This window comes from Monodelphis domestica, chromosome 6 (assembly GCF_027887165.1).
Source record: "Monodelphis domestica isolate mMonDom1 chromosome 6, mMonDom1.pri, whole genome shotgun sequence".
NCBI lineage: Eukaryota > Metazoa > Chordata > Mammalia > Didelphimorphia > Didelphidae > Monodelphis > Monodelphis domestica.
In genome coordinates, this window is record NC_077232.1 from 153,088,122 (window position 1) to 153,108,655 (window position 20,534).

General features: G+C 35.6%; 1 long non-coding RNA gene across 1 annotated transcript in view; it reads left to right on the forward strand.

The window, feature by feature from the left end:
- The window catches only part of LOC103100678 (uncharacterized), a 34,300-nt gene extending 20,989 nt beyond the window's left edge, over positions 1–13,311 (forward strand). The window contains exons 2-3 of the long non-coding RNA XR_008912882.1: positions 5,220–5,293; positions 11,947–13,311. This is a non-coding gene — a long non-coding RNA (uncharacterized LOC103100678). The remainder of the gene's footprint in view (positions 1–5,219; positions 5,294–11,946) is intronic.
- Positions 13,312–20,534: the final 7,223 nt, after the last annotated feature.

A 20,534-nucleotide genomic window follows, 5' to 3' on the forward strand; every position in this document is an offset into this window, starting at 1 on the left:
GATTCCTGAGATATGATGAGGAGAGCTGATAGGTGGAGAAAACTATATATAAGCAGGAGCCTGAGAGAGATTCAGGGTCTTCATTCTTGCATGAATTCTTGTAGGCCTTTAGCCTAGGGTGCATGAGCTCTGGTGGGATTCTTGGTGGTTTTGGCCTCGTGTGCACTGAAGGTTCTAGGTGATTTTTCATCATCTTTGGCTATTTGGATTTTGACTTCCTGATCTAGACTTTTGATTCTGGTGAGGTTCAAAGTCAGATTTGAATTTATTGTCTATAAATGGTTACCATGACAATTCTTTATTTTTTTTGTCAAACCAAATTTTAATTATTACAAGACCTAGTAGCAGGGTAAATCGGGTTAAAGAGTATGCATAGTTTTATAACCCTGTGTGCATAGTTCCAAATTGCTCTAAAGAATGGTTAACTGAATCCACAATTCCAATAATAATGTTTAATGGCCTGATTTTCCCACATTCCCTCCAACATTTGTCATTTTCTTTTTCTGTCACATTAACCAATTTGCTAAGTGTGAAGTGATACATAAGATTTGTTTCAATTTGTATTTCTCTAATCAATAGTGATTTAGAGCATCTTTTCATATAACTGGAGATAGTTTCAGTTTCTATACCAAAAAAATACATGTTCATAACCTTTGACTATTAATCAATTTGCAAATGTCTTGTATTCTTAAAACTTTGACTTGTTTCTCTATGTATTTGGGAAATAAGGCTTTTATCAGAGAAATTTGCTGTATCTTTTTGCAGTTATGATTACTGTGCATTTAATTATCATATCTGTCTCTCCTTTCACTGTGTCCTTCCTCAAAAATATTTGCTTTTGGGTACTGACTCCCCAATCCACCCTCCCATCTATTAGTCCCTCCTCCTACTTTCCTGTAGGGTAAAATAGATTTCTATACCAAACCGAGTGTATTATTTCCTGTTTAAGCCAATTCCAATGAGAGTAAATTTCAAACTGTTTCTTTTCCACTCCATCACATCTTCCTTTCCACTGTAGAAGCTCTTTTCCACTTCTGTTATGTGAGACAATTTACTTTATTCTACCTCTCCCTTCCACCTTCTCCCAGAAGTCATTTTTCTCACTCATTTTTTTCTTTTGGAATATCAATCCATTATAGTCAATTAATACCTATGCCTTTTATCTTCTTCGTACTACCTTCTACCTACCTAGTAATGGTAAAGTTCTTGGGAATTACTGGTATCCTCATCCCATGTAGGAATATAAACATTTTGACCTTATTTAACTCCTTATTATTTTTCTTTCCTATTAACCTTTTTTATACTTCTCTTGAATCTTTTATTTGAAAGTCAGATTTTTCTATTCACCTCTGTCCTTTTCATCAGGAATGCTTGAAAGTCCTCTATTTTAATAAATCCATATTTTTCTCTTGAAAAATCATAATCAGCTTTGATAGAGGATTCTTGTTTATAATCCTGATTTTTTTTGTCATCTGAAATATCATGTTCCATAACTTCCAATACTCTAATGCTAAATCTTTTGTTATCCTGACTTTAAATTGTTACTCTCTGGATGCTTGCTACATTTCCTCCTTGACCTGGGAACTCTGGAATTTGGCTATAATATTTCTTGGATTTTTCATTTCATTGAGTTCTTCCAGTTTCTATTTTATGCTCTAGTTCTAGATATTAGAAAAGTTTTCCTGGATAATTTCTTTAAAATTTATATCTAGATATTTTTATAAAATTATGGCTTTCAGTTAGTCTTGTAATTCTTATATTGATGCTTCTCAATCTGTTTTCCAAGTTCATTGTTTTTCCAATGAGATATATCACATTGTCTTCTTCTTCTTTTTTTTTTTCATTTTTTGGTGTTAAATTTTTTTGATGCCTCATAAAGCTTCCAGTTGCATTATATTGAATGTTCTGAAATTATTTTCTTTAGCTTCCCATTTACTCATTTCTAATTGTTAAATAATTATCTTCTGTGATCTTTCATACCAGTTTTCCATTTGGCCATTTCTGCTTTTTCTTCAGTTTTGTTGGTTTTTTTTTGCTCCTTTTTTTATATGTTGCCTCTTTATTTCATTAATTTCTCTCATCACACACTTCTTTCCCAATTTTTCCTCTATATCTTATTTGATATTTTAAAATTATTTTTGAGCTCTTCCAGAATATATATATATATATATATATATATACACATATAAAATTGGTCACAGACTCCTATGTATATACATAATATATATGATTTTTTTTTTGCCATCTGTGATCAATTCACTTGCTTTCATTGAAGCTTAGCATATAGCTCTTCTAATTTTGGTGTCCTCTTTTGATTTTGAGATTTTTTTTCCTGTCATGATTATAACCTCTTTGTGTATTTTTGTTCTCTCTTTTTTGGGGCACAATTTTTACCCTGTTACTTGATTTCTAACTTTATGTTTGAGTTTGGTTCTGCTCTTGTGGTAGAGGGGTACATTTTTCCTAGTTTCTGCTTTTTTTTTCTTAGTGCAGCTGTTTTCAGAGTTGTCCTATATGCAAGTTTTTGTTTTTTCCATAATAGTATGCTGTCCAGGCCTGTACTCTAGTGTGGGAGTGAACACGTGTACTCTTTTCTACCTTGGAACTAGGACCACAGCCCCCCTTCCACTGTGGCCACATGCTCTAATGTGGTAGTGTAAAGATTGGATTTAAGTCTCCCCTGATTATAACAATGAAGATACTTAGCGCTTTCTTGATTGTGAAGATTGAATTGTAATCCCCTATCTATTTGTTGATCTAATCCCCAGCACAGTACTTGAAGTTGAATGGGAAGATCTGCCCATGTTATATCTGATCCCCAAGGGTGTAAATCTCCCATTTAATCATGAGGTGGGAAGTGTGTGACCCACGTGTGCAATAGTGAATAACAAATTGGAATTGACTAACTGCTTTCTGGGCAGTCCTAGAGCAGAGCTTCAGCTGTGATTGGTAGATGTGGAATTAGGGGAAATAATGCAAGAAAAAAAAAAAAAACCTTTAAAAGAAAGAGGCAAGGGCCTGAATGGGGGTTGGTCTTCTGGGAGTTTGAAAGAGACACACTTGGAGTGGAGCCTGCTAGAGTTGAGGCTGATAAAGAATCTGTTGATTGAACTGTCATGGTGAGTGTAAAGGCTGACTTCCTTTCCTTGGCCACCTTTCCCCTGGCTGGGACCTTAGAATTGCTACCTGGCTGAGAGGAAGCTCTCTCTCTTTCTCTCTCTCTCTCTCTCTCTCTCTCTCTCTCTCTCTCTCTCTCTCTCTCTCTCTCTCTCTCTCTCTCTCTCTCTCTCTCTTTCTCTCCCCTTTTCTTCTCTTTCTCTCTTCCTTAATACCTTTCCTCTATTGTAAAATAAACTACCATAAATTCCATTTGACTTTAGTAATTGATTTTGGGATTTAGAAATTAAATCCCTGGCAACCAATTAAATATATTCAGTCCAACCATAAAATTAACAGTAGTCTTCCTCCTCACTCTGGGATTGGGTCCTAGAACTATTCTGAACTTAATGCTGGGAAAGGGTCTTTTCTAATTTCCTTCTGACCAGTTGTCTGACCCTTACATTCTGTGGGCATAGAGCTCCAGAAGCTGCTATTTATGATTCACTCCCCTTTTACCCCATCATCCAAAGTTTGTTACTAGCTTGCTCTGATACAACCTGTATAAAACTATTCCACTCATCCCTGTGAGACAAACTTTTCTTACAGAAGTTTCAAGTTGTAGTGGGGAGGAAAATTGTTTCACTCCATCTTTTTTTGTGGGTTCTGCCACCCCAGAATTCATTCTGAAACATTATCTCAAAGCTGTTTGGGGGGGAATTTGGGAAAAGTCAAGGGAAGGGCTGCCTTAATTCCACCAATTTGACTCCACCCAAGTGCTTAATTTATTTTGAGGGAATTACTAATGCTCTCTTAGATGAGCCATTATCTACAAAAAATTCAGTGCTAAGGTCCAATTCCCTTTCCAAAATGTGGCAACAGACTGACACTGACCTGTTTTGCATCAAAGTAAATTAAATTTTTTAAAAAGGATGTAAATTTTTTACTTAAAATTTTCATTAAAATGTCATGGCAGATTTATTGTTGTGTACCACTTAAAAAACCAATGTGCTAATCTTCTGAATGTAGAAAATTACAAATAATGCATGCTAAACCAAATTACTTTCCCAGTTTTTCACTATATGTATATAAAAGACACAGCATAAATAATTCCAGGGGTTAATCATTGTTTCACTTATCATGTTTTCCAAGTATTAATTCTAGCTATAAAAGCAGATGATTTAGAGGGCTGCCTCAATTAAGTAAAGAGGATAATACAACTAAAATAATATTTTCTCATATTTAGAATAAGGTCCCTTGACATCCACTAGGTTGTGCCAAGGCCATATCATAGAAATAGTCTCATCCTAGCCTGATAAAACCATGTTGTGGTCCCATTACAAATGCTATTTTTCATATTAAGTCTTGGTCAGATAATCTGACCTGGCTTTGCTTTGAAAAGAGAGTTAATCAGGAGAAATGAAAAGGATGAAATATGTCTCTTTGCACATTCAATACTCTATGTATGTAGCAATATATGATATTAATTCTATGTCTAGCAACAACTGTGGTTAACTCCATATCTATGATTATGAACAGTTTGGAAGAAAGATGTTTTTGTGTGCTTATTTCTATAATCCTATTAATTTGGACATTATATATAAGAGAAAACTTCACAGGTTTGAGCTTAAATAAAATGGCATGGAAATAACCATTCTCTCTCCTCACCCTCACACATAGGACATATACATATATGTGATACATATGTATTTACATATAAACATATATACCTGAGTATACATTTGATGTAAAGGTAATATCCCCTTTTGTAGTTGAAGTGTTTGATTTATAGAAAAAACGTGGGGCTGGAGTTGCATGAGAAAAATAAGAAATGGAGTCCTTGTTTAGACAGTTTGGAAAGCAGAAATGAGAAAAAAAAAGACACCTCAATTAAAAAAAATGCCTCATTGAAAGAAAAGATAGTTGAAGCATTTTGTTTCTCAGAATTTTGCTTTATATTCTGTTGTTCAGTCCTTGAGGTTATTAGCTAAAACTATCTTATGTAGAACAATGTGACAATTAATGGCCAATTGTTTTTTATTATCATTTGTATTTCTTGTGGCTTATGTGCCAGATATTGTGATTTTTTTACCTGAATATAGAAATATGCCTTACACCCATAGATCTTGTTTGCAACCAGCGTGAGGGAAAAGAGAGGAGAGGAGAAGAAAAAGGAAAGGAAAAGTGCCAATACCAGGTGAGTGAAGAACAACAGACTTTTGAGTACTAACTGCATCCCTAATATAGAAGAGAAAAGGGAAAAATAAGGTCATTGGATATTTGTAGTTTACAAAAAAAGAACAGATATCAGGTTCTTTGTCAAGAAGATGAAGCTGTACACTTTGAAAAGAAAATAAGGACTCACCCAAGGATTGATCTTGTGTTCCCAAAGCTATTCTCTAGTTAGAGATCATCCAGTAAGATTTCAAAGAAAGGAAGAAGAGTGGTGTTTTGTGACAATCTGCTGAGGTACACAAAAGCATCCCCTCTACCCATTTTTTAACCTGATAACAATAATAGAACAGCATGATACCTACCTGGGTAATACATCCATGACATGCCAGAGTATGCCTCATGCCCCTCACCCAAGATCTTCCAAACAGGAAAACTACTACTCATTTTTGATGGGAACAAATAAGAATTTGAAGCAAAAAAAAAGAAAGAAAGAAAATCACTCACAGAGCATTGATAAAAATGACAAAATGCTAGGCAAGAATCTAAAGAATTTATAGACATAAGTGGCATTTTCATCACTGCTGAACATCAAAGTCAGGGATTTTGTAGGGGGAAGAAAATTTTAATAAATGAACAACTTCTTGATATCTCAGGATGGAATATGAAATTTTGGAACATGGAAATGTAGAAATAATAGCCTTTTCATTAGGAATTTAAGCATTCTGTTGTGTACGAATTCATAAGAATTATCTCATAGGATCTTACAAATCTAAACAAAAGGAATTTAAATGGAAAAGAAGTAGGAAGACAGACATATCCACTGGACTACATACCTTGGGAAGTAATTACACTGAGAGAGAACAAAAGAGACATCTAGAAATTCATAGGAAACCCAATTCAAGAAAATATCCATTAATGAACCTTAAGCTCCCAGACTTCTACAAAGTTATAAACAAAGTGTAGGGAGCAAGCAAAATGAAGTAGTGAGGAGAGATCTATCATGCATATAACTTAAAAGGGTGTGATTTATTCAAAAGAAATCTACTAGATAAAAGTAGATTGTGTTTCCTAGTAAGAAAGATACTCATTTGCAGAAATTCAGGAACCCGACCATCACAGAGCGCATTTAAGTAAAGATCATTAGAGAGAAAAATAAAATGGATATTGTATGCCAGCCACCACCTGGACAAAAAGTGGAAGCATTTAAGGAGTCTGGAAAATAGATCACAAGCCTGGCACAGAGACACACTGTAATAGTTATGGGGTATTTAAATTACCTAGACATCTGCTGGAGTTCTCTCTGTGCCAAAAGCAAAGTATCTAATAATTTCTTGACTCGCTTTAATGATGACTTCATCTTTCAGAATGTGAAGGATCCAATAAAATGAATTTCTGTTTTGGATCTCATTCTTGGCAACAATGGGGAAAATGTTTGCATAGGTATCATAACAAAAATAATATTTGGCATATTGTGGAGGTGGGTTTATATGTGATTTTATCTAAGTGTGATTCATAGTTAGTGTGTCTAGTATGTAGCATATAGTCAGACCCAATCACAAGAGATGTTTTGAATGAGGTTTAAGCTTATTCTTAAAGGGAGCTAAGAAAATCTTAGGGGCAGAAATGAGGAGGAAAGTGTTTCTGTTAAAGGGAACAGTCAGTGCAAAGGCAAGGGGGCAAAAGATGGAGTGTTATATGCAAAGGACAGCAATTCCCTAACACTGGTATAAAATTATTTTATTGATTCAAATCAGCAACTTGTGGTTTTAAAGAATTATAGAGACCAGTGGGAAAAATTGATTTCCTGATGGCACACAGTTATTATGGATCAACAGCAAAACTGGAACACAGGTTTTTCTAACTCCGTAGCTGGTGATTCGTCATTTTCTGACAGTGCTTGTTCAGGGATACTTAAGGAAGATATGCCAAAAGAAGCAGTAATCTCAAAGAGCCAGTGTGGCTTCTTAAAGAACAAGTTGGTCTCGTCTAAACTAAGCTCCATTTTGACAAATTGGTTAGATTGGTGGAATACAGAATTACTTAAGATGTAGGTTATTTAGATTTAAGGAAATCACTTTATAAAGTATGTCATTTAATTCTTGGGTAAATGGAGAGATGTGAGTCAAGGATAATATAATTAACAAGAGTTGGAAGTAGCTGAAAGTTTGAAGTAGCCAAACCCACATAGTAATAATTAGTGTTTTTAAGTCATTTTGGAAGGAGGTCTCCGTTGTAGTGTCCTTTGACCTGTTTTTGACCTCTAATGTTTCACTTTTTGAAAATTAAGGCACATAGAGCATTTTTTTTTCAATTTGACAGATTATTTATGAAAGGGACCACTATCACACTAGATAGTAAAATCATGATATAAAATGAAAAGCTAGAATATAGGACCAAATTCAACTAAGTAAAATATACTAGAGGTAAATATTAAGATTTGTATAGAAGCAAAAACTCAATTCAACTTCAAAAACATTAGGTGGAAAAAGTCTGGCTCTATAGGATGGTATCTAGAGGGAGAAAGAATCAACAGTGTCAAATGACAGCCATGAAAGCTAGTGAAAACTTAGAATACATTAATAGATACATTGTATCCAGGATGAAGTCACTACACTGTCATGATCAAATCACCTCTAAACTATGGTTGTCAATTCTTGGCACCAAATATTAAAGGAGTAAACTATGAAGCGTTGACTTTCTAGGACTGTTGTAGTTGGGAGTCTTATTCAGGTCTACACTTATGAGAAATCAATATATTTACTGATTAGCATTATTTTAAAATTTACTCTGTAATTGCCCAGCCAATCTCATAATTTACTTTGTCTCTCCTTCCCCTATTCCTGACTTTCTGGACTTTAGAACCATTTCCCATTTACTGCTATCTCATCCAGGTCCTTTTGTCAGCTCCTCAGGCATCCCTGCCCTGGAACAGTGCTTTAAGACTATGATCCACTCACAATTGGATATTTCTCCATAAATTCTGCCTCACACCTTCTGCCATTGGTGAGTTTCTCTGCAACCCTCCATTTTGTGGAAAGGTCAAGCCAGTCTGCCTTCCCTCTCCACTAGACTCTGTTCCAGACATTCTGGACTTCAAATCCTTGTCTCTCTGCCAAGTTATCTTCCAATTCATCTGTTATTTCTACAGAGGGTGCCTTTCCTTCTCCCAGAAAGATATATTTAAAACCACATTGTCATGCTTGATATCAGAATGATTGTTGCCATTTTTTTTTTGCCAAATCTTATCAGTTTTATCTTCATATCACTTCTTAAATGTATCTCCTTCTTTTTTCTAATTCAGGTTCTCATCACTTCTCACTTGAACTGTTGAGACAACTTTATAATTGTTTTACCTCATTGCTCCTTTCTCTCCCCTTCTCCCAATCCACCCTCCTATCAACTGTTAATGTTTTTCTTAAACTTTTAGTCTGACTCTGTGACATTTCTCCCCATCATACTTAGGAAAGTCCCCTAGCTTTTTGTTACCTCTTTGATTGATTATAGATAAAGACCTCTATTAATCATTCAAGGTACTTTGGAACATATTCTTTTCCTACCCATTCGAATCTTTGTATATATATATATATTTGTATATTCAAATCGCTCCATACATTTTTCTCTTGAGCCCTGCTACCTACTTGCTTCCTTTGCACACAACATCTCTCACCTCTGGACTTTTGCACTATCTCCTTTGCCAAGATAATTTTTCTTTCTATTTTGCTTCTTACATTCTTTAGTGCTCTTTAGGAATCAGCCTAATTCCCACCTGAAACTTGATTCACAATTAGGCCTGGCTATATTATTTCTAAATATTCAGAATAAGTAACATTCTAATTATGGCCTCTGTTCCTCTGATCTATTCTTCACATTCCCTGGATTTAAAAGAGTTTTGACTCCTTAGTATTTGTCTTCTCCTAGGATTTTCCTATATGGATCTTCTTCATACTCCACACTTAGACTCAGTGCGATGCTTACATTCTAGTGAGCATAATCTCTGGATGTTCTAACTTGACAAGATTGATTTGACTCCTCATTATGACATTCTCTGTGTTAGTTATCCAACCTAACATCATGCTACCTGCAAATCTGATATTCATGGAATCTTTTCCTTTATTGAGGTCACTAAGAAACTTGTTAATGAAATAGAACAAAGCATGTGTCCCCCCAGTACTCCACTAGAAACCCCTACCAAGTTTACCACTTTAAAGAAATAATGCATCAACATACTATTCAACTAGGATTAGTTATTTAATTTAGAGATCAAACCCCACCTCATTTCTTACCTGGTTAAACTACTTAGGGATTTTTCTGACTGATTTCTACACTCCACCCACTCCCAAACAGATGCCTTGTCTTCTTCCTTGAATTTTTAAGCTTTATTTTATTTTTTATTCTTAAGTATAACCTAATTATATTGTGATTTTCTTAAGAAAGGGTCTTTGTTCATATTTTTATTCCCAGTTCTTAATAAAGTGCTTAGCAAAAATTAAGCAAAAGCTTAATAAGTATGTAATGAATTGAATTATGCTGTAAAACAGAGTTCCAAAGAATGGACTGAAAGAAAGACAACTTTAAGTTGTGAGGATGGAACTGGAAATAGGCACATGAAGAGAATTTTCAAAAAAAGGTAGATTTGGTAGCATTGAAGAGAAGGCCCCAGAAGGTACCCTTAAGAGCAAGGAAAATAGAGTTAACCTTTTTAAATCTTGATTCTCTCATCTGTAAAATGTGATAATACTACTGTAGTAGTACTTCATGGAGTAGTTGTAAGGTTTGGAAGGCACAATCTACTCAAAGTATTTTGCAAACTTCATAGCACCATAAAGAGAAATAACAGCAACTATCATATATGATGAAAACAAATTATAATTTTGTCCACAATTTAGTTCCAACCATCTTTTCAAAGTTCTATTTCATCTCTTCACTGATTTGATGATCTAGCTCAAGTTGGATTAGTGCTTAGTTCTCTTAATTCATTGTTCCAAATCCAACTCTTAATATTTGTAGAAGCCATCTATAATATCTGAAATATATTATCTCCTTATCCTCACCTCTTAGAATCTTTTCCTTTCTTTTTTTTTTTTGAAAAAATTATTTAGTTAATTTAGAACATTATTCCTTGGTTACAAGAATCATATTATTTCCCTCCCTCCCCTCCACCCACCATTCCTGCAACCGATGCACAATTTCATTGGGTTTTACATTTGTCCTTGATCAGAACCTATTTCCATGTTGTTGGTGTTGGCATTAGGATGTTCATTTAGAGAATATGTCCCCAACTGTACCCCCTCGAGCCATGTAATCAAGCAGTTGTTTTTTTCCTTGGTGTTTTTATTCCCACAGATCTTCCTCTGAATGTGGAAAGTGTTCTTTCTCGTAAATCCCTCCGGGTTGTTCAGAATCACTGTATTGCCACTAATGGAAAAGTCTATTACAGAATCTTTTCCTTTCTTCAAAGTACAACTGACATACTACCTCCTCTATTTTCCTTTCCTGATCTTCCCATCACCTGTGCTTAACTCTAAATTACCCTCCTCAAATTAACCATATTTACTTATCTCTATACATTGTAATTTCCTCACCAGCAGAAAATATTTTATTTTTATCTTTTATCACCATAACCAATCCCAGTATCTTCTTCCTTCATGTATGTTTATTCAATTGTTGAATTTCACTGCCCTTGTCCTGTGGTTAAGAAACATATTCTCAGTTTCTCTTTCTGATTTTGGTCTCATCATAGTCCCTTCTGGAGCACTAGAATCTGAAAGATACATAGCCACCAATACCTTATTACACACACACACACACACACACACACACACACACACACACACACACACACACACAGATATGTTTCATTCCTTTCCATTTTCCTTTTCTGAGGACAAACCAGATAGTGTTTGTTATATATATAATTATAATCAGCCACTCATTATCTCATGTCTGTAGTACAATGATAGTGTCTGAACTTTTATACCCATATGTAGGCTAAAATTCTAAAACTTTCTAAATTTCTATAATTGCCTTTAAAGTACTGCAAGATGTATCTTCCTAAATCAGTGACCGATGAGGTCAAGGGAGTGATCATGACTAGAAATTAAAAAGGGCATTGCTGTTTCCAGTATCCCAATATTGACTTTCCCAACAGCTTCTAACACTTCAGCTGTGTGGACTCAGTTGGCAAGATCCAACACGAAGATGATTTGGCACTTTCCGTGTGGTAGGAGATAACATTTCTCAGGGCAATACCAATTTGCTTCTTTTCAAAAACAGAGAACAAGAGCTATGATTGCATGGAGACCAATAAATGAAAGACTACTGACAAAATGATTTAATACTGGCCGTGTAAAGTGTCAATTATTAAATGTTTCATACCCAGTGATAAGGACAGGAAAAGATGAATTACCACTTCAGTGACACATTAGAAAATACACTCAGCTGAGATGAGGAACCTGAATTGTCAAGTTAGAAATGACCCCATTAGAGTAGAAAGAATCATTGGAAAAAGAGAAACCACGAACACCATGAGTTACTTTGAATGACAGTGTGAGAGGTTATCCTTGCTGTTCTGGCAGATTTAGTGCAGAACTCATCAGGTATTCTGATATCACACACCTAGAAGATGACATGAAAGTTGTCTGGTGGTCTCTGACACCAAACATTTCTTCCTTACAGTTGTGGGAGAGCCAAATCCAGTCTTCACCAGAGTAAGTGGCACTCTGAGCCTCAACTCCACTCAAGCTAGACGCGGAAGCCTCATCAGGTCATCGCTGTGACCCTAAGTTATAAAAGGCTATGATCAGAGTGAAAATTTTGCTGCAAGGAGTGATAGATTTTTCTACTGTATTGGCATCTTCTGATAGCTCCACTGCTAAGCTGGAAAGAGGTCAGGGATATTGTATGCAAAGTAAGTTCACATAAAGTAAGCATCTGTTAACTCTTTCCTCCCTTGCACTCTTCTCCCAATGTTGTGAGTCAATGCCGAATTTTAAAACATTTTAAGGGATAAGATAAATTTCTCTATAAAAATCATGCCATTTTCTATGTGAGTGTATTTCATATGACAGAGCAAAACGGTTTCATTGAAATTCTTCCTAGACCATAACCTATTCCCATGTGAACTAACACATTTCCCTGCTATTAAATACCTGACTCATTATTTCACCTGAGCTCTATGGAAACAGTAATATATACTTTTGGAAGGATGAGGCATGTATATGTTATTTCTTTTGACCCCCAGCACCCAACACAAGAACAGGCTCATAACTGGGATAAATAAATGCTTCACAAATTGACCTTAAACGAGTCATTGTAAATCTTACAACTTTATAGGTTTTGCCTAAAATTGAAAAAATAATAGTCCTTTTTTCTTTTTTTTACTAAAACTCATTAAAAAAATAAAACCTCACAAGTAAAATGTAGGCAAAACAAAAAGTATAAACATAATGTGAACAGCAAAAGTCTTTTAGTGTGCTTTCCCCCTACCCCCCTTTTCTTTCTCCAGGGCAAGGAGTCCTTGCAAAGAAGATACCTTCAGCTACCTAAATCAAAAATTGCCTGTGAATATAATATACATATGTATTTCCTTGTATTCAATACAGTTTAGCACATCTCCCTTTCGTTTCCTCCGGGAACAATAAGCCTGTCACATCTTAAGGTATTTTAAAATGGGTCCTGTTAGTCTACCCTATTAAATAGCAGCCATATTTCATTTTAGTGTATTTCAGTGATAGCTCTACATATCTTGGTCAACAATTCATTATGAAAAAGAGACTTAGAATATGTCTCCTTGTTCATTTGACAGCACAATATATCACATTGCTGCATTGTATTATGGAAAGTCAAAAAATATGGAGCTTGAATCTAATTCATTTTTCCCTGTATCTTTAGGCAGGGAACCAGAGGCACAGTGTAAGCACAGCAATGAAGTTCTGCCTTTCTGACCATTTAGCACCTCTAAAACTATCCTCAAATATTCTGAGAAAAATGTTGACTTTTGATAAATGAGAATTCTTCCCCAATTCACAGAAAGAAGCAGTTACATGTCGGGTAAATACAGTTCCTTACATTACAGATTTGTACAACCCTGATCCCTGATCATATTAAGGAATATTTTATTATTTGTATGGTTTAAGTTTACAGTGATCAATATTACATTTTAGGATCTTTTCTGAATAGCAACTCTTTTTTTCCTATCCTAATTTTATTTTTAACTAATTAACTTAACTAACTAATTATGTTTCCAAACCAATTTCTAAATTTCAAACTAAATTTCATTTAGCACATTACATTTGGTATAATATTAATTGATCAATATTACAGGACAAACAGTATGAGCAAATAGGGGAGACCAGAAAAAGCTGTTCATAGACAATTGTGCAGGAATTAACTCTAAAGGTAGGGATTTAAAAAGTCAGAAATAAGGAAGTCCAGGTATATGGAAAAGAGCCTATACAATGTTGGGAAGAAGGTAATAAAATATAAATTTACAACAGGATTGGTTCGTGTGTGTGTGGGAGAGAATATATAAATGAGTATAATACACAGCAAATCTTGCAATATAGAAAATAGGTTGGAGCTATTAATGAAGTGTTTCACTTATGAAGTGTCAAATTGAATAGTTTTTGTTTTGTTTTAGTGGTGATAGGGAGTCAGAGAAGATTCTTAAGCAAAGGGAGTAACATAAGTAAACTTGTAATATGGGGATATTCCTTTTGCAGTTTTGTGTAGGATGATTGAAAGATGGAGCGTTTTCTTTTTGCTTAAAATATAATCCCAACTCAAAGTTGTTAAGTATTAGTTTTTATTACAGCATCATATTGAGAATCAGGAATAATCATAGATGCTATTAAGTCAAATCTCCTCATTTTATCACTGAGAAAACAGGCCCAAAGAGGTTAAATGATTTATATATAGTCTTATAAAGTACATTTCTAATGCAGGATTTGAAATTCAACTCAATGAACATTTATTAAGTACTTATTCTCTGTAGGTGTGCTAAGAGCAGAAGATACTAATAAGCAAAAGGGAGAGAGACTACCTTTTCCCTCAAGGAGCTCAAAATTCAAAGGTATAAGACAATTCACAAAAGATAGAAGAAAAGCAGTTTGGGACAGTGTTAGTGTGCTTGGGTGGGGGATTAGATTAGGAAATATGATGAAAAATGGAGAAATTCCTGGAAATCCCAAGCCCTCCATAAAGGAAGGAACCAAGTGGCACAGCGATTAGACTACCAGGTCTGGAGTCAGGAAGACCCATCTTCTTAAGTTAAAGTCTATCTTAAGACACTAAATAGCTATGTGACCTAGGGCAAGTCACATAACCTATTTGATTCCATTTCTTCATCTATAAAATGACTCCCTTATCTTTGCCAAGAAAACCTCAAATGGGGTGAAGAAGAATCCAAGACTACTGGAAGAATTCAACAATTGTATACACTGATGTTGGAGCTGTGAAATAATACAACCATTATGGATAGCAATCTGGAACCATGTCGAAAGGGTCATAAAACTGTACTATTCCTTTGACCCAATAAAATAGTTATTAGAACTGTATCTCAAGAGATGGGAAAATGACCTATTTGTATAAAATATTTATAGCAGCTTTTTTTTTTTTTGTGGTGGCAAAGAACTAGAACTGAAAGGATATCCATCAATTTGGGGAATAGATCAATTAGATGGTTATATAGATCAAATAGATGATTATAAAAGAATACTATTGTGCCATAACAAATGATGAACAGAATAATCTCTCTCTCTCTCTGTCTCTTGCACACGTGTGCGTGTGCACACACACACATAAAAAAAAAACCTAGAAACACTTATATGAAGAGATGTAAAGTGACATGAGTAGAACCAGGAAAACACTATTTATATTAACAATGATAATCTACATTGAACAACTGTAAATGACAACAGTTATCTGCAGTACAAAGTTCCAGGACCATTGCAAGAGATTCATGACAAAAAAGGCTAACTAACATCATAAAAGGAACTAATGGAGTCTGAATGCAGACTGAAGCATACCATTTTTTATGGTATTTCTTCCATGAAATTTTCTCTAGTATAAGTATGTGTCTTCTTTCACAACATGATGAACACAGAAATTTGTATTGCATGATAACACATGTATTTTATATGTGTATATATATATATATATATAAATATGTAATGTTATCTGCCATCATGGGAAGGGAGATATGATGGGAAAGAGGAAGAGAACATGAATTAAGAAATGAAAATTCATGATAAATTGCATAAACATGGAACCGTGGAAACCATTATAAAAAACAACTAATAGTTAAGTAGGTTTTGAGTATGAAAAGTTGAGTCAATTTGCATGGTGATCAGATTTCAAGTGATCAGCTTATCTTGAATGGAGGCATGCTATTCCATGGAGTGGAAGCCAGCAGTCATGAAGCCATGATCCCATGGAAATAGAGTCATGATTTCCTGATCCCAAATCTAGGACTCTTAGAGATTCAAAATAGCTGTCTCCTAGCAGTTTTGTGTTGAAGATCTCTAATTGATAAAATGTGACTTGGCTCTAGTGAACAAAATTACTAGAAAGCCATACTTAAAGGGTTACTTTCAGCAATAAATAGCTATTCATTGTGGACCAGATCCCACAATGCAAGTGAGATTTTTAAAAGTGGCCCCCAAATTGGACCTACCTTTTGAATGCAATGAAAAGTTCTTCTCATTCCCTTGGACTATTGACCTATAGGATTCGATTTTCTAAGGCCTCTGAAATATATATGGTTCTGAAATAAGGCTCTTTTCAGGATGAGTTTTTAATACGTAGTTGGCTACAATGTATTATGGGACAGGGATTGACATAGTACAGATACCAAGTGGTAGAACAAAATCGAATTATGAAAATTGTGATTGAGTCATCAAAGTCATTTGTACAATTTTGCAGAAAAGGGAATGGATTAAATCTCAATTAATTCAGTAGAATAATAATAGGCCTTTTTTTATAAGACTAGGCTTAAGCTGCTTGATGGAAGCAAAACATAAGGAAGCATAGCAATAGTTGTAAAGTTTTATAATTTCAGAAAAACAATGGACTGTGGCAGCAATCAAAATTTATGATTAACAAGAATTTATCCCCTGGTACCTTCATTCTGCATTCACACTTAATCCTTGGAAATAATATGAAAACGTAACTATAGTATTCTTAAGGAAATAGAAATTAAAGCAGAATTAGGGAGATGACTAAAAGAGACACTTAGAGGACATCTGTAAAATATTTATTTTTCACCTTCCAATGTTATTCTTTAAATGGATTCAATAAGAACTGTAGTAGAACCCAGAAATAAAGAGAGGGCTAAATGAAGTAGGATGCAGAAAACCCAGAAGTTTCAGGGGACAAATGAAGGATTCCCCAAAACTGGTCTGTCCAGAAAAGATTATCCCTGATGACCACCAATAATGGGATAAAGATGGTATGCATGTTTCAAAACATATGTTTCACCCTTCTGAAATCTGCCTATCTCCTGATAAACAGATAAACAACTTCTTCAACTTATAGCCCTTCCCCCAGTCACCTGCCCTTGCCAGTCACAATGTCATCCTCAGGCCCCTCCTCTCCAATGTTACCCATCCTTGAGGTAAATCAACCTCAAGCAAAGCCTTCCCAAAGTCAATAGTTACCACCTCCAACCACCCCCCCAGTCACCTAAAAATAGCATGTCTTCTGCCCCCCCCTTGTTTGTCAAGCATTCAACCTTTTCTTAAAATTAATTTTAAAAACTCCATTTTTTGTTTCATTAGGCAGGCAGACTCCCACTGGGGAGCTGCCTCCCAGCTATCAGTCTCCCTAAAGAGCTTTTTTAATTTTATTGGGGCACCTTTGTAATTCTTTAGATGGGAATCCTAACAAATTGGGAAAGATCTCCCCATAACTTGGAGTGATAAGAGATAAAGCATCAGAAGTCAGATCCTACTACTCTTAGTTTTCCCTTTAACTCATTGAACTAGTCATTTGACATTCCCATTTTAAAATATGTATCTATTTCATAGCCTCATACAATAACATGTATAAGATTTTTATTTCATTTTTTTTTCTTGCTATTAGGGAGACAAATGGAATGTTGTATGGAGTGAATTGAGAAGAGAATTGTTGACTGGAAAAATAACAAAAGTCTCCAAACTATTCCTTCTTCTCTTGTTATGGGGTTTGGATGTGTACCCCTGGGGTTCAGGAAGGATACCTTTTGCAAGAATGTAAGACTCCAAAACTTAGCTTAAAAACAAGAGAAATTTATCAATTTAGGAAGTAATGTTGAGAATGGCCAGGAGGATAACAAGATGGGACAGCAAGATGGGGAGCAGTTCCTGGGAGGACAGCATGAAATGAAAGGCTGTTCCTCCATGAGGACAGCATGGATGGAAAAGCTGTCCCCCAGATGACATCAGTTCTGGGGATTTTATACTCTTTACAACAGATGCTATGTCCTGGTGTGGATGTGACTTAGAGAGTGGTAAGCCCTCAGGCATTTGGTGGGATGGGGTGGTCATCTGACTGGGATCTGCCTGGAGGCATAAAGATTCATCTCTTTGTCCATCTTAAATTAAGAGGACAATCAAAGAGGATAAACATCTCAGGACCCTAAGGGGGTCATTGGGTGTTTCTATATTCAGAGTCATGGGGATACAAAGGCAAGGGAGTTTCCCTGATAATAGTTTGCCTGGGTTTCTGGAGGTACAGTGCCCATGTCACTCTAAGCTAGATTATTAAAAGATCTGTATGCTACAAACAGTGAAATATGTTACCATTCCCATTCCAAGTCAAGGCCAATTCAGCCTCATATGACTTCTATATAGAATGACCAGGACTATGAATAATTCACATCCTTTTCCTTTTATTCCTACATATCTTTCTTCTACTTATCTTCCTCTGATTTTATTTCCAGAAAAGAACAAACACTTGAATCCATATTTCAGAGAAGACCCATAATTATTTATATTTTTAATCTAGTCCCATAATGGAGCTCTAGATAATCAGTGAGAAGGTGATCAAGTGTTACTTATGCCAACATGGAATCTAGTAATCCCAAACTTGTGACCTACTGAGATCTGATGAACCCCAAGTTTCAGGACTGTGAATGTTAAAAACTGTAAATGCCAAAATGTAAAGTTTTTGGCTAAAACTGTAATTATAATTTTAGTGTTTTGACTTAAAATCTAAAATAAGTGGTCGCCATGGAAAATTCCCAAATATGAAAATACCCATGTCAGCTGGGATTTTATGAAGATTTTAATTAATATAAGTGAAGAAATTAAGGGGGAGAGAGAGAGAGAGAGAGAGAGAGAGAGAGAGAGAGAGAGAGAGAGAGAGAGAGAGAGAGAGAGAGAGAGAGAGAAAGAGAATAGCCAAGCAGTAGAAAAGGGACTAGGCCAAAAGGGCCTATGCCTGAGCCTAAGGGAGAGTAAGTCAATCTTTATCACTCACCACAAGATCGTCTCCAAGCAAGCTCCAGTCCTCACTTCAACTCTGAACTCCAACTAACTCCAACTCTGAACTCCCACTCAAATTCTATAATCCCCTTCCTTTTAAAGAAATTTTCTCTTATGTCACCTCCCCTAAATTTTCACGTCCACCAATCACAGTAGACACTTTTTCCCAGGACTGCCCATTCTTAGTTCTCATCTGCTTTTGTTCTCACCTTCTCTGGTTAGATTAAATTCTCTGAGTTCTTCACACCTCTTTTTTTAAGCTTGCCTTTTGTAAGTTGCTTAACCTTTCAGGTACTAATTTAACCTTTATAGGTACTTAGAACCCTTTTGTATTAGATTTTAAAATAGACCTAGCTTAAGGTTCTAGCTTTACTATAAGTATGAGTTAGGGACTTTTCATTTTTCAATCAGGAGTTTGCAACTTTATCTTCCCCTAATGCACTGTCTGAGTAGGGTGGAGTAATTTTAAAAGTTCTCAAAACATTCCTGATCAAGTACCTCCATTGTTAAAAATGGGGAATAGCTTAATCATATCTTCAAAAGTAGAGTCTGAGTAGTTTTAAGATTCACAGGACTAGCTTATAGGTTGGAGACCCCAAAGCTTATACTTCTTTTCTTTTCCCATGGATATCTACCCTAAAGGGAATCCAAGGCTGGCAGTTTCAGGTTTGAGTGGGAGACCCTCAGGGGAATGATAATCCTAGTTGGGTGAAATAAGCATATGCTAAGGACCCTCTTTGTTTTAGGTACTCTCCCCTATTGTATCAGAACCTTTCCCAAGAAGATCCACACCTGGGCAGGAACCATCTTTTAGTATCCATTATAATTAGCCCTTTCACTTATACCCTAGCCTGTAGCTATGATTCCTTTCTCAAGCTGGATTGTATCCTGTCAGTGTATTTTTGAACACTCCCATTTTCTTTGTAGCTATAGTGATGTCAGTCATCTTTCCCTGGTCTCTCCAAATGGTATATAGGTTTCCCAAATTCTTTTGTTCATCAGAGCCCATCTTGAGCAGTGGCACTCCCAGGTGTCAGTGACCAGGGGGGCCAGAGTTCAATCCTTGGACTTTGTGCAGCATCTTTGCTGTCAAGGCCTGCTAGAACTGAACCCCTTTTGCCCTTGATTAAAGAGTGATTTTGACTATTTAATAGTTCTGTGTTTTTTCCAGTTGACAATTGTAAATTGGAGATCCCAAAGTTTGTACTTGTTCTCTGTTCCCCTGAGAATCCACCTTGAAGGGAATCTCAAGCTAGCAATTTCAAACTGAATAATGGACCCTGGGGTGTAAAAATATTATTATTTAAATTACAAAGTTTAAATTTCTTTTAGAAGAATTTTAGGTAAAGAAAGATGATACCTCTCTGAATCCACAAACTGAACTGTTGGAGAAGACACCATGAAGAAGCCTCCAGACCACAAGCTGCACAAGAATGAACCTTGGGTGTGGTTGATTGAACATTTATTTGTATGTATACTTCCATGCCAGAAAGGGGAATGCCCCCTAACTGGCTTTTTGTCAATGCGTCCAGCAGTTATTGGTTTTGTTCTTCTCCTCATCCTCAAATTATTGTAATCTTTAATTTGATTATGTTTTCATGATCCTTTTTGGGGAAACCTTTCCCAATAAGAATCAAATGGAGAAATGTAAAAATGGACTTGAATCCAGGACTTCAATCCGCAGAGGTCCTTGGTCCACTTTCCCAGAATGCTTTGTAATATCACTGAATTCTCACCTAGGCCAAGATCGAGATGGGGTATTTAACCTGAATAAGGCTTTTGCAGCTTTTTCCTGTTTCTGCT